Here is a 15226-nt window from a genome sequence, read left to right on the forward strand (position 1 = left end):
AAATAAAACTGAAGGTGCCGTTAATGAGTCTGCATTTCATCAAGCCTATTACCCTTATCTCTTCCTTATTTGAGGGTTTAAAACTGAGATTTCTTCATTTTCACGAGTTCACTATTCTTTAGGAATCTAAAGGGAATACCTTCAAAATTTGCTTACCCAGTCCCAGTAAAGGCAAGATTGCTTTGGGGAGAATGTTTCTTAGAATAGAAACTCCATTATTTCCCTCTATTGTCAAGATCATCTTTTACTACAGAGACAAATTCCCAATCTAATTAATCGTTACTCTGACTTTTAGTACCTAAAAATTAGAGGAATTTTGCAGTTTCCTGTGTATTTGTAACACTTGAGCTAGACGTAGCTAGTGAATTCAGTGAAATAGTTTCTGCTACTAACTATTCTCTGTGATAAACTGTTTATGTCAGCCACACATTTGAGTCAGTCAAAATACTGTGACTCGGGCCGCCTGGGCGGCTCAGTCGGCGAAGCGGCTGCCTTCGGCTCAGGTCATGATCCTGGAGTCCTGGGATCGAGTCCCACATCGGGCTCCCTGCTCAGCGGAAGGCCTGCGTCTCCCTCTCTCTCTCTACCTACTTGGGCTCTCTATCTCTCTGTCAAATAAATAAATAAAATCTTTTTAAAAAATACTGTGAATCATTTGTTATTGAAATAATTTGATTAATCACTTTAAGTTTCAAGAATCAATCCGTAAAATCCTTTTCTTATTTTCTTTCTGCCACCATCTGCAGTCTTCCCATTTACCTTATTCTGTGTAAAGCAGGAAGTCTGCAATGTATCTTAAATCATACTATTTTGTTTGGGGCTTCACGTCAACAGATACTTTGAAAGCATTATCCTGTCTTCAACTTCCTTTCTCCAAACTGTGAAATCTTTCAATTTCTTATATAACCTATTCTTCTTAACCCTTAATGCATTTTTTGTTCATGTTGAACACTGTTGATTTCAACCTCTTTCTAAATTCTGAGACTAACATTTTCTCTAATACATTAATTCATCGAGTGTTTCTACACTAATTGAGCATATGACATGTACCGAGTCCCATGGTGGCTGGTGGGGGTGAGTAGGCAAATAGCTTGAATAAGTACCCAAACGGTATGAAAGACCACATTCCCTCTCTCTCACTGGTAGTACCTCCTTACACAGGTCACAGCCATTTGATTTCTGTGCAGTGACAGTGAGTGCCTGGTTTTGACCTGATTATGCACTATCATTTGACTAATCCAGACATATAGTGGCTAGGTAATTTCAATATCCTTTAGCTGAGTTTGATGTTGGTCCCTACATATATACTTTTGGTTTCAAGACACGGTTCTTAATTTATCAAAGCCACTGTGCAGTCGATGTCACAGACCAAAATCTCAGTGTTTACTCCCATTCAGGAACTCGCATGCTGGATCTAGTTTGAAAAATAATCTCTGTTAGTCTTCAGGACTAACCCATTCGATTACTAATTTTATTCTTGAGACACACTATGCTTAGAACCCATATGACAGGTTGTGGGCCTTGAGGAAGTGGTATCTGAGACCTTGGGGAAGCAATTTCACCTACTTGAGATAGCAGGTTTTATCACTTCTTTTGCCTCTTGGTCTTGCCAACCTTGGTTAGAACTCATCGAAATGGAAAGAGGAAATATTAAAACAACTAGAGAAGCCAAAATATAGTTAAAACAGACCAGAGAATGGATGAAGAATCGATACTCCGAAAAAGTATCAGCAGCATCAAATGGGCTTTCTTAGTCCCTAATATTTTCAGAATACAGTTAGAGACTTAGTCAGACCCTCTGTTTACTATGCTTCTCTCCTAATCAACAGTGACACATCCAACTATAATTCAGAATGGGCAATGAATTTGGTTTGAGCTTAAGGAGACAGAAAACACAAAATAACAGTGGCTGAAGCAAGAAGTAATTTACTCTCTCTCAGATAGACAAAGTATGATGGCTCCACAATCCGTGGGATCTCCGCTATTCTTGCCACATGGCAGAGACCCTGTGGATCAAGATGGCTGGCTGCCTCAGCTCTAGCAACGTGTCCAGAAGGGAAAAGAAAAGGGCAGAAGTGTATTCTCCCTCCCTTTAAGGATCCTTACTGGAAGATGCCTATACCACTCTGTTCAAGCACTTTGGCTAGAATTTAATTATATGGCCATACCAGCTGTGAAAGAGATTAGGGAATTTCATCTTTATCCTGGGAAATTATGTTCCCAGCTAGCATTTGGAAGTTCTATGATTAAAGAAGAAGGTAGAATGGATATTGAGGAAAAACTATCATTATCTGCCAAGAACTAATTATTTTTGTTAAATAATGATTTGAATCATTTAATGACACATGAAATCTGACCACCTTTTTTCTACTTATGCTCTCAGTCCACCTTTCCCTCCATAAAGTCTGATTGATTCATTTGCCCTAAAAAGCAGTTATAGCAAACCGTGATTGTAGAAGAGATATCACCAAGCACATTATCTACATTTATCACGGATAACACAAGTCTGTATTCAGATAAATTAGACCAAATAATCTATGCACAGAATTTCACATAGAAAAATAAAATACATATTAAAGGTCATAAAAATTGATTCCTTAAATCTAAGTAATGTTTTGATAACACATGAAAATGTGCATCTCTTCCCTGACTGCACTTTAGCATCACCTGGGGAGTTTGTCTTGTTGTTGTTACTATTTGCTTCATTATCTTCTAATAATTCCAATGCCCAGCACACACTTGAGACTCATTAATCCAGAATCTGAAGGGTGTAGAAAAGGGAAGTAGGACCCAGGTCTCTGTATCTTTGAAAAGCACTTTCTCACGCTTAGGACTCCATCCATAGTAACTGCTAATGAAGTCTTAGAATATAAGCATTAAACAGGGCAGCACCAATGCTTTTAATTGCACTCAAGAGTATAGTGCAATTAAGAAAATCTGTGATGTGATTGATCTCTCTGTATATGGAAGATTTTGCCCTAAATACAGTCACTAAGGTGAATTAAACACATTTCTGACTTTCCTTTGAAACCCAACATCTTTTTTTTTTCCCTTACAAGTTAATTACACAAAGCTACTACAATGATGTAACACACAGTAACAAAATACAGTTTAAGTGCAGAAGGAGGGGAGACTAAGGCGCTAAACATGATAGAAGATATAAGATTTGATTGAGATCCTTTAATGTCTTCACAAAACTGTTTCGATGCTACCTGTTGGTACCTGCTTCTCCTTCAGCTAGTCAGTCTTCTTGGTTGTCCCAGCATTCCTAAGTGGAGGGGACAGGGCAGAAGGACAAAGCCTTTCCCCTAAAAAATAATATAGGGGCAAAGCTCTATGACCAGGCATGAAAACACTTGGGTTCCAAGCTTAGACCTGTCCCGATTACCAATATGACTTCTAATAGCTCATTCTCCCTAAAGCAAGGTGTCCTCATCTGTGAAACATAGGCATTTGACCAGGGGTGTCCAGGTCCCCTTCTACCTCCAGAATCCAAAGTTTCTACTCAGCAGTCATCCTACTTGGAGAGAAAATTACTAATTCAGATTTCCTGTCCAAATGATTGCATCAGCCCTCCCTGACCAAGGTCATACCAGAATAGCAGCAATGACTAGAGGGCAAATCCTCAATCTGAGCCTCTCCCAGGTCCTCCTGACAATTCAAATACATTAAGTTCAGGGCACATGGTTAGAGTGTACTCAGAGTTTATGCACATAATATAGAAAACACTTGGCATGAGTCCCTCCTTTTGTGGTCTCCAGGGAGGACCACTGCTTAAAGCTTTTGAGACTTTCTAAGAGGTATTTATAGGTTATGGGATATATAGCTTTCCAATGGTCCAAAGAACACAGCCAACTTCAGAATGGGTGGTAGAAGGGCTGAGGTTGTAAGGGGCTGGATCCGATAAAAATTCAGATACTGAGGCTCAATATGAAAACATGGACTGGAAAACGAGGAGGCTAATGGGTATGAGACAAGCCTGGAATGTGTCTTGTTCCCAGAATGAAGAACCACAGATAGAGGTGGGGCAATGCACCAACAGCCCCGAAGATGGAGTCCAGATACTGAGGGTCTTGTACCAAATTACAGGCAACCTGTTAAGGAATAGGAGTGAGAAATGGCATAAGGTTAATGAGAAAAACACTGAGAGTCTAGGGAAGCATATATCAGAAACTAGAACACCAAAACTACCCAAAGGCAGGGCCAGATGAAAGAAAGATTGATCATTAGGCTCAGGAGGGGATTAAGTTATGATGGATATCTTGGGCAGATTGTACACCAGTATCCCTCCCATTGCTTCCTAAAGAATCCCAGTTTTGTTCAGGGCAGCAATCTGTGCTGCTGAAAATATTCTCACAGCCTTCCTTGCATGAGTAGGGGGTACAGGGTATGGGAACAGGGTCACAAGATCCTTCTGACCCCATGTGAGGGAGGCAGAAACCCCTGGAGACGCCATCTCCTCCCCAATAAGGACAGATAGAGTCTCTGAAGGAGGCACGCTGCTGGCTCTCCCTCTCCCCCCAGCCTGAAGCATGAATATGAAGCTGGAGCTGGAGCTGGAGCCTCTGTCTTACAACCACGAGGTGATGAGAGGGAAGACAAAAACCGTAAGGTAAGGATGGGAGGAAAATGACGGGAGGAGGCTAAGACAGGGGACATCACAGAAGCACCAGACCATCCTGGACTCATGCTACAAGGGGAAGGAAAACGCTATTTGATGAAGCCGAATTACAGGCAAACTACAACATTCAATAAGCCCAACAGCTCATTAATTACAGTTTAATAATATCCATGACTCCAAAGTGCCAAGGAATCAAAAGCATGAAAACCAGTATAATAGAGCATATCCTGCTCTTCCAACATCTGCTCGTAGGAACCAACTAAACATCTCTTGTCGATAAGGTAATCTCCCTTGAGATTAAAAAGAAAGTTAAAACGTCTTCAAGGAGCCAGATGAACTCAGAACTCCAAGACACATGTGACCAAATGCTTTGCATGCTCCTACCAGAGGGGGGTGGGGGGCATGCTTATGCCATTTCTATAAACAATGCAGGAAAGAGAGAAAGGAACTAAAATTAGAATCACGCCAGAACCGTGACATTTGAGATGATATTAAAACTACAAACTGGCACTTAAAAGTGACGAGAAATTCACAGGAGACAGCACATCTGCCTCGTGTAGCTGATTAAAGTTTGAAAGGCAGCATTAAGACTCAGCAGTTACAGATAATGCCAGAAGAATTTCAGATTAGTTGAAGAGAGACAAATAGGAAAACACTACTTTTCTGGTTCAGGAAGAGGTATTGAGGCCTGAACACCTGGCTGCTGGAATAAATAAACTCCCTCGGGGCTGCATTGTATTTATTGCTTGAAGTGGGTAGCATCTGACTTCGGGATGAGCTAGCCAGAGCACATTGACGATGCAGCTAACAAAGATGAAAAGCACTCCATGGAAGGAAACTTGAATTTTAATTGTGCCTGTACTAGGTAGGTGAAATCACAGCAACACACTTGTCTCTGGAAAAAGGGGCAACGTGTTGTAAAAATGAGACAGACCTGGATTGGAAATCCAACTTTCCTCAAAGCTAGCAGTGTCCCGCAGAACACCAGGCTCTCATTAAAAGGGCATCACCACAACTCCTAGGCAGGGGCTCGGGAAGATTAAATGAGACAGCATCTGCAAAGCGCTTGGCACTTTGGCAGTTAGTAGAATTGTGGCATCGTTATCGACAATCTCTACAATGTGACTAATACTTCCTTCATGAGGAGAATATAGCTTCAAGATTAAATTCTATGATAAACGATAGTTAGTCCACTAAAAGGGGACTTCTGACCCTACATCTGAAAAGTACAAATCACCTCGGCATGGGAAGATCCTGGCTTGCTCCAAGCCACCAGCTAATTGGTAAAGACAAAGGTCTGCTAGCCCAGGAGGGTGCACTGCCCTTGATCCAGGGGGCGAACCCCCACTCAAAGGAGCACCGAAGAGTGTATGTCACCAGACCGGGAGTCACCTGGGGCAGAGGTAATAAGGAGTGAGCTAGGATGGGACAAACCCATGGTGTGATGCAGAGTCGGGGTCCAGGAAGAAGAAGGCGTGGTTGTTCTGGCGCATGCGGGTTCTAAACACCACAGGTATCAGAACAACCATGAGCACTGTCTGCACAAAGATCTGGAGAGGCAAGAGGCACAGTACAAGCTCACGAAGTCATACCCATGACGGTTCCATTACTGAGCGCCCACCCTGAGCCCATCAAGTTATACTCACTCTCTCATTGAACCCTGACAATCAAACTATGAGCTAGACCTCATTCTCTCCACTCTCTATAAAGAAACACGCGTCCCAAGAAGCTCAGCAAAAGGTCAGGCAAAGTGAGCAAAGACAAATCTTTCCTGTCCGGAGTTTCCCTTCCCCTTTCAACTTCGCTGGGAACCTGCTGCCTTCAGGCTGGTTCCTGGCTACTTAGGGTATCTTGACAGTGGCAGATAACTTGGGTCCTTCTATCTTGCTATCTTGGGTCCCATTCATTCTCCAAACCTTTTCTGATTCCAATTTCCTAAACATAACGTGCCTATGTCCTGCCTGGTTCTCTCATGGCAAAGGCAATCTGGTAACTGCATAATCTGATAAACACGGTGGTACTAACGTAAGCAAAGGTCATACTGTTCATTTCCTACTATAGATAAAAATATAAAGGTTCTCCAAGACTATTTTCAGCAACCCTGGAAGTCCCCAAGAACTTTAGCGGTCCATATGACCAAATCAGTTTTATAATAATGCTGAGATATCGTTTGCCTTTCTCACTGTTCATTATTCTCCTTGAAGTGATTAACCTATTGAGCTCAATTTTTTAAGAAAATATCTGCCAAATACCCAAGTCTAAATAAGCCATAGTTTGTCCACCATTTTTTCAAGTCCACCAAAAAAAAAAAAAAAAAAAAAACAACTCACAATTCAAACAACAGCACAAGGTCTTTTCCTGGGGATGACAATCAAATTTTGGTCCATAGCAAAAGTCAATATATGTACTTGTCCTTTCATTACTCAGGAATAGTTTTAAAAACATGTTTACTAAAGGCTGGAGATTTAATAAAAAATAATAATTTTTGCTATTTCATCATGAACCTGTTTAAATGAAAATGACTTTTGTTTCTTTGCTTCCGCTGCGTGGGATGGGGAAGAACGTCCAGTTTGCGGTCACGGCCACGATTCATGGGCAGGCACTGGCACTTTTATTCACTGCTGGTTTTGCACCGTTAGTGCAAGTGCCCACACAGGGGAAAAGGCAGATTTGTTGCCAGTAATAAAATTTGACCTTTCAAGAAAAAAATAGAAATTTAAAAATCTCATATTGTCAATGTGAGCTTTTCAAAACTTAGTTGTTGTGTTTGTTTTTTTTTAATATTGGACCATTTTTTTTAAGATTTTATTTATTTATTAGTCAGAGAGAGAGAGCACAAGCAGGGGGAGCTGCAGGCAGAGGGAGAAGCAAGCTCCCTGCTGAGCAGGGAGCCCAATGCTGGACTCCATCCCAGGACCCCGGGATCATGACCTGAGCTGAAGGCAGACACTTAACTAACTGAGCCACCCAGGTGTCTCTAAAACTTAGTTTTTTTCTGATAAAATTAGCAGTAATATTAACAAGTGTGATTTTTTGACGTACTAAAAATTTGATAGTTGGAAGATCTTCATAACTCTATGAATTAATATTTTCCAAATCATCATGAATGGGATTATAAAATCATGCATGAGTAAAAGATCTAGTCAAAGCGCAAGACCATTGGATATTAGAGTAATAGATTACAAAAAGCTCATTGATATGTTTTCATATTCCACATTGCAATTAACCTTTTAAAAACCACCACCTGTCTCACTTGTCAAATTCTGGTGTAGTATCAAAGAAGTATACCCACAATTATCTATAATTGAAACACCCCCTCCCCCCCCATTTTCCAACTACATATCTGTGTGAGGCTGGATATTACTCAGATACTTCAACCAAAACAGCATATTACAAGAAATTGAAGAATCAAATATGAGACTCAGCTGTCTTTGATCAAATCAGACAAAGAGATTTACAAAAATGTAAAGCAATGCCACTTTTCTCACTAAAATTTTGTTTTAGAAAATATGTTTATTTTTAATTAAAATGTTATTCATATTAACATGCAATACATTTATTATGGACACTTAAAATGAATTAATAAATAAGTGTGTTTAAAATTTTCTGTTTTAATTCCTAATGCAGTACATATCAACAGATAGAGCCCACATAAACTAAAGTTCTTTGGGGGTCCTTAAGAATTTTAAGAATGTAGAAAGGACCCAAGATGAAAAAGTCTGAGAGCTGCTGCCTCAAGTCAAAAAAATTCTAAGTACTCAAAAAAGTAGTGTTTGGGAAAATAGGTCTTTTTGTACCTTCGACAAATTATTCAAGTGCTAGGCAAATAATAACCCCCAAAGACATCCAAGTCTTATTTCCTGGAACCTGGGAATATGTTACTTTATGTAGCATAAGGGGATTGAGGTTGTAGATGGAATTAAGATTGCTAATCAACTGACTTCAACATAGGAAGATTATCCTGGATTATGCAGGTGGAAGAGCAAGGCAGGAAGGTCAGTGTCAAGGTGAGGTAACATGAGGACAACTCTACCAGCCATTGCTGGCTTTGGAGACTGGAAGGAGCCACAATCCAAGGAATGCTGTAGCCTCTAGAAGCTGAAAAAATTCAAGAGAATATATCCTCCCCTGGAGCCTCCAGAAGGGAACACAAGCCTGCCAACACCATGACTTTAATCCAGTGATACCCATGTCAGACTTCCATCTTCCTGAAGGTAAGATAATACATTTGCATTGTTTTAAGACCCTGACAACTTTGAATTTTACCAAAGCCCTGTCATCCTGAAAAACAGCCAATGTTGAAAAACTCGTACTGCTATTTTGTGCTCTGGGAAACAGCAAAGAATCCCCTCTTCCCTGAGTGACTTAGATATGACACAAGGATACCCTTCTTGTTTGCCTGAGACAAGGCCAGACACAGACCCTCCAAATCCCTGTTCTTGGCCTCATACGTGATTGAGTGGACTGTTGGACCACATTGACAATTAGAGCAAAATCCACATTAACCAAACATCAGTTAAGTTTCTCTCCTTCCTCCATGTCCCTGAACTTTGACCCAGCCTCAACCAGACGCCCTCCTTAATGTCCTCTCTTAAGAATAGGCCAACCTCAGGGTAAAACCCTCTCTGATCTATTGTCCTGTCACCCCACTGCACACACCCGGTTCTACCAATAGCCTTATTCACTCTTTCTTAAAAAGAGAAGTCTTCTGCTGCCTGAACTTGGAGATGCTTACAGATCTCAGGGACAGAATGTTCTCCCTATTGCAATAGTCGCTCCACCTCTCTTGTAATAATCCTTTCGAATAGAGTGCCTCCTTACCAAAGTCCACATTTGTTCCTCATTTGACCTCATTAAGTGTGTGGTCATTTGTTATAGCAGCAAGAGGAAACTAACACAACCATCTGGCTCCACTAATGCAGCTTACCAAGGAGAGCCATCTTGGGAGAATGAACAAAGCAGGAGCAGGAGAAAATGACCTCATTTCCCTCTCTGTCATATTTCCCATGGCACTGCTAGTAGGGCAGTGCTCAGAGCAAAGGTGGTGACAATTTGGGATCGAAGGAGGTCACCAAGAGGAGGATCTTTGATCAATCGGATCAATGATCCTTCCATCCAGACTTGCAGGTGGCATAGCAGGAAGTCTCCAAGAACAGGCCTCAGTTCCTCAGTGGCCCAGAGTCCGGAGGATCATCACTATGGGGACTCTAGTCCAAACAACAGGGGTGCACTTGGCCTCTTAGGATGACCCCCTTCTCACCCACGTCTGTATGTGAGAACTCTTATCCCATTTCAAAATTAAAAAGTCCAAGTTGCAGAATTCAGGCAAATCATACCATTCCCCAGGGTAAAAAATGAAAAGAGAATCTTCTCTCAATCATTACACTGTGGAACCCTTGAGGGGTACCTCCAAACCTCATGATGGGTAGTGTTTACAAGGATGTTCTTTCAACAAAAAGGACTTTGTTTTCCTCTGTGCATTTATTTCGAGCGTCAGGAGATACAAGAGGAATTATACTGATCATTGTTGACATTTTGAAGGTGCAAAATGAAACCGTTTCGTTCTTAAGAAAGATATCTTTACCTCCGAAAAGTTACCCTGCTGAACCAGACGTTTGAGTAATATTGGGTGCTATTTTAATGTCTTAAGTTCTCATTCTTTTACTTGAAGACTTAAATGTGATGAACCCTAGCAGCAGAGAGAGCCTGGCAGGGGAACGTGTCACACATGTATGCTTCACACACACGCAGGCACACTTCCTGGAGTCGTATCATTCCAACCACAGACTGCTGGTCAACCCCCCCCCCAAATCCAGAGTTACAAACTTTTATCTACCCAGAATACTGACTACCGTGTAAGGAATCCCCGCTGTGCTAGAGACAACCACCAAACGTCCACCTGAGCTCCGTCCCCATACTTTCCACATGGTAGGTAGAATCTGAGATTTCTGACTTATCATCCTATAAAACTCAGAGCAGGCAATTTAGGATATCTCATAAAATAAAAAGGTTTTCAATGGGGAGGCCTACACACAGCTGCACTCCTGGCCATGTTTTATTACTATTTCGGAGCCCAGAAGCCTGGTTTGCATTTCCCCTGCAGCTTGAAATCTGCAAGAGGCCTTTCCCAGCTGAGTGGCCTGCAGCTGGGGCAATGGCCCCTCTCCAAGGAGCACAGAGGACGACACACGTGCTGTGTCCAACTAGCCACCTGACAAAACTGTGAACTGCCCCCATGTGAAGGTTGCAGGTTATGGAGGGGAGTCAAAAAAGCAAAAGAGAAAAAAGAAACAGCGCTTGTGCTTTAAACGAACTCGACATGTGCGTGGACCATCTCCCATCCCTGGTCTACCTTCAATCCCTGTGTAGGCAAAGTGTTCCCAAACTAAGCTCCCCAAGAGGGTTTTGAGAGAAAGATGGTTTCCTGTTACTAGATGCAAAATTGTGCGGGGGGTGAGAGCAGAGGTGGAAACAGCTTTTATCAAATTCTCAATAAAAGGTTAAAACCCACCTCGGTAAGTTTAAAATTCAATTGAGTCAGAAACATCCTCTTTAAACTCTCCAGCACAGCTCAAACTATTAAAGGTAATCTCTCTCATATCTGTGGGTTTTTTTTAAAGATTTTATTTATTTATTTGAGAGAGAGAGAGAGAATGAGAGATAGCGTGAGAGGGAAGAGGGTCAGAGGGAGAAGCAGACTCCCTGCTGAGCAGGGAGCCCGATGCGGGACTCGATCCCGGGACTCCAGGATCATGACCTGAGCCAAAGGCAGTCGCTTAACCAACTGAGCCACCCAGGCGCCCTCATATCTGTGTTTTAACTTCAGTTGTAACCAAAAGGAAGTTTCTCTTTCTTTTTTATTTTTTTTTCAGTCTCTAAGAAAAGAAAATTAAGGGGAAGAAAGGGAAAAGCAAAGAAGAAGAAGAGAGGGGAAAAAAACAGAACTTGGAGTAGAAGACAAATTAACTTCTAGATAAAGAGAAAAGGTAAAGGTTATTCTTTTATGAAAAATAAGGATCAAGTAAGAAATTGCTACTGTCTGAGGATTTGAGAGCTAAAGGCATCACTTATGGGGCACCTGGCTGACTCAGTCAGAAGAGCATTCGACTCTTAATCTCGGAGTTGTGAGTTTGACCCCTAGGCGGGGTGTTGAGATCACTTTTTTTTTAAATATTTTATTTATTTGACACAGAGAGATAGCGAGAGCAGGAACACAAGCAGGCGGAGTGGGAGAGGGAGAAGCAGGCTTCCTGCTGAGCAGGGAGCCCGATGTGGGACTTGATCCCAGGACTCTGGGATCTTAACCTGAGCCGAAGGTAGACGCTTAATGACTGAGCCACCCAGGCGCCCGAGATCACTTTAAAAAGTTAAAAATATATATATTTAGATGTCTTTGGGGCACCTGGGTGGCTCAGTCTGTTAAGACTCTGACTCCTGGAAGCCTCTGACTCTTGATTTTGGGTCAGGTCATGATCTCAGGGTCGTGAGATAGAGTCCCACGTGGGGCTCTTTGCTCAGCACGGAGTCTGCTTCTCCCTCTCCCTCCTCCTCTGCCCCTCTCCCCGCTCAAGCTCACTCTCTCATGCTCAGTGTCTCTCTCAAATAAATAAGTAAATAATCTTTTTTAAAAAATAAAATAAAGGGATCCCTGATTCCAACACTCTCTTTTAATAAGTAAAAATAATTAGTGATTTATCAGACCATCCAGCTAAACTTTTGCCTGAATACCCCCCCTTCTATCCCCAAACCAGCGGGCCGTGATGAATCCTCACAAAAACATCATCTTCTGGGTCACCAACAGGCTTTTTACCTGAGATATTTCCCTCTGGGTTTGCGTTTAAAGATATTATGAAGGCACAAAAGCATGCAGCGACAACGGGACCAACACTGAGCAAATTCAAGTGCAGATTTTTAAAATTCTATATCCTATTTATTTGGTTTTAATACTTTTCTACTTATCACTATGCCCTAAGAATTAAAAGAACTGGATTCAGTAAACATTTTTGCATTTGCTGAACGGTTGATTTCATTGTTTCATGCACTTCTTTGTGCCTGTGTGCACCTTATCATTTAAAGAGACGTTTCTCAAGAGCATTAAAAGATCTGGTCAGAACACGCTGCGGCGTCAGGGCACGGTTCACGGATCCACGGGTCCTCCACTGTGACCCCTGCACACTTGGTCTCCAGCATTAGCCTTCGCCAGCTCACCTGCTGTGATCACAAGGAATGTTGCCTGGTCAGGCGTCTACACACTGTGGGCAGCAGGCTCACTCCTTCCTGGCTTTGACCCTGTCTGTGACCCTCTCTCCAGAATACCCCTCCTCTAGGTCACCTCTGTGGAAGAAAGCATTTCTAAGTTTATTCTTTCCCTCTGATAATAGTTCAGAGGCTTCATGTTCATGATGAAAAACCTACCCTTTTCTTCTACCTGGGTAAGAATATTCTACCATTCTTAGAGGAACTCCCTTAACCGTATATCACATCTATGCCTAATGAAGGCTTAACAATTTGATATTTTTAAAGTTAAATTCAAGTTAACAGAGGCCTGAAGATATTAGGTTTGGGGAGGGGAAGTACAAGAGAGAAAGGGAGAAAATTAAATATGAGAGCAAGAAAAATAGAAAAGATAATCAAATTTTACAGTAGGAGATTTCCTTCTATTTCTTTGTCTCAAAGTGAAGGCTAAGGAGAATTTCCCTTTATTCTTTAGAAAATCTGCAGCTGGCCCAGGGGGCCAGGCATGTATTCGGTTCCCACCTCCAGACTCCATTTAGAGCATTCTCCTATTTTTAAAAATGGATTTCTATAAAATGTTTCATAATGTGGATTGGTTTCTTTGGGGTCTGCCTCTGCACTATAGCTGCATAAAAAAAGACATTAATAACTTCTCCGTTAATGGGTTTTTCAGAGTCTCAAAAGACTCACCTTGTACATTATAACTTCCTCCCACTTAGCCCCCTGGCTAAATCTTGATTGCCCTTGTAAGACATCTTTAGGACATATTGCTGAAGTTAAAGATTGTCCTTAGGAGAAATAAGTTCTCCTGCGATGCACAACGCACACGCTTACCAACCGGCCCAGCCCAAGCCCCTTCATTTCGTGTGTCAGCCTCCCTTCATCCCATGACACGCTCTGCTCTGGGAGGGCCAACCCTGCCTGGGAAATGACGAGTTTCAACTACAGAGGCTGCAGAGGCTCTCTCCCAGACCTGAGGGGGGACTTTGAACTAGTTAGTTCACATCGCTGTCCTTTGCCGGGACACTCCAGTCAGCTCACCCGACCATTGTTTCACAGGGTGGCAGGGGTGTGCCTGGGAGAAATGGGAGAGAAGCCTAGATGTATTGTATGTGTCCCGCAGTAGTGCTTCTACACACATGCATGGGAAAACCCAGACACTCAGGAATGTGTGTATAATGTGTGTGTGTGTGTGTGTGTGTGTGTGTGTGAGATACGTGTGTGTATATGATGAGTATGGGGATATATATGCTATAGTATATAGTTATATAAAGATAGCAAAGGTAGAATCCTTTTTTAATGGCTTTTAAAGATTTTATTTATTTATTTGGCAGAGAGAGAGAGCACAAGTAGGCAGAGCGGCAGGCAGAGGGAGAGGGAGAAGCAGGCTCCCTGCTGAGCAGGGAGCCCGACACGGGACTCGATCCAAGGACCCTGAGATCATGACCTGAGCTGAAGGTAGACGCTTAACTGACTGAACCACCCAGGTGCCCCACAAAGGTAGAATCTTGCAATGGATCTCGTATTTTGCTCCATAGGGGCTGACAGCCCAAGATGTAAATCATGAGAGGGCAGGAACTCTGCCGGCTTGTGTTTTCACTGCTTCTAGTATTTAAATTTTAGCTTTTTCTGATTCCAACAGGAATGGTGCCTGCATCTCTCTAAATGTCTATCCTTGGGACTAATAATTGCTTTAGTTCAACAAGTAAAACCTGAATTCAGATGTGACAAGATGTGGCTCTTCTTGTTGAAGCAGGAGTCCCTGACTTTATATAAGTTACAGACAACTTTAAAAATTTAAAAAAAAAATGTTTCCAATGGTACTCCATAGGTACATACACACACACGTTTGCATGCGATTTTTGGAAGACCATGGATGCCTAAGCTAACTTCAAGTCTCTACTCTTGAAAACACTTTCAAAAGCAGTTCGCCTCATCGCCTCCTATTTTCTCCCTTTTGTCTCCAGGCGGGCAGCTGTCTGCTTCACTGTGGTCTAGACTGTCTTCGGTGCCCAGAGAACACTCCCTACCTTCGTCGCTACTGACGCTACCAGGTGACCGCCGTGGTGTGTGTCTCAGCCCACGGCCCCTCAATAAGTGACAGTCTGACTAACAAAGCTGGGTTTAGACAGATGACAAAGTGTTGGTGGCACTGCAAGCAGATTCAAAGCCAACGGCTGTCTCACGCTACTCACCACCCCGTCAGGGGACTGTCAGGGGCCGCCTGTGTGTCCCTGGTGTCCCAGGATGCCTGGCCAACTGGTGCTCGGAAGAGATGACATGGATCAACAGCATCAGTCTCCACAGGCCTCCACGTGCTCCACCAGACGTTCAGACACAGAGCAGGATGAAGAAGAGATATGCTGCAGC

At 42.4% G+C, this 15226-nt stretch overlaps 1 long non-coding RNA gene across 4 annotated transcripts in view; it reads right to left on the reverse strand.

Annotated features, from left to right (window-relative positions):
• LOC141373092 (uncharacterized) overlaps positions 1 to 15226 on the reverse strand; it is a 121254-nt gene that overhangs the window by 10683 nt on the left and 95345 nt on the right. For all 4 annotated transcript variants that reach the window (XR_012378724.1, XR_012378725.1, XR_012378722.1 and 1 more), the window contains one exon: positions 15052 to 15225. This is a non-coding gene — a long non-coding RNA (uncharacterized lncRNA). The remainder of the gene's footprint in view (positions 1 to 15051; position 15226) is intronic.

Source organism: Callorhinus ursinus, unplaced genomic scaffold (assembly GCF_003265705.2).
Source record: "Callorhinus ursinus isolate GAN/ISIS: 27379988/994484 unplaced genomic scaffold, GSC_fseal_2.0 scaffold7, whole genome shotgun sequence".
NCBI classification, from domain to species: Eukaryota; Metazoa; Chordata; class Mammalia; order Carnivora; family Otariidae; genus Callorhinus; species Callorhinus ursinus.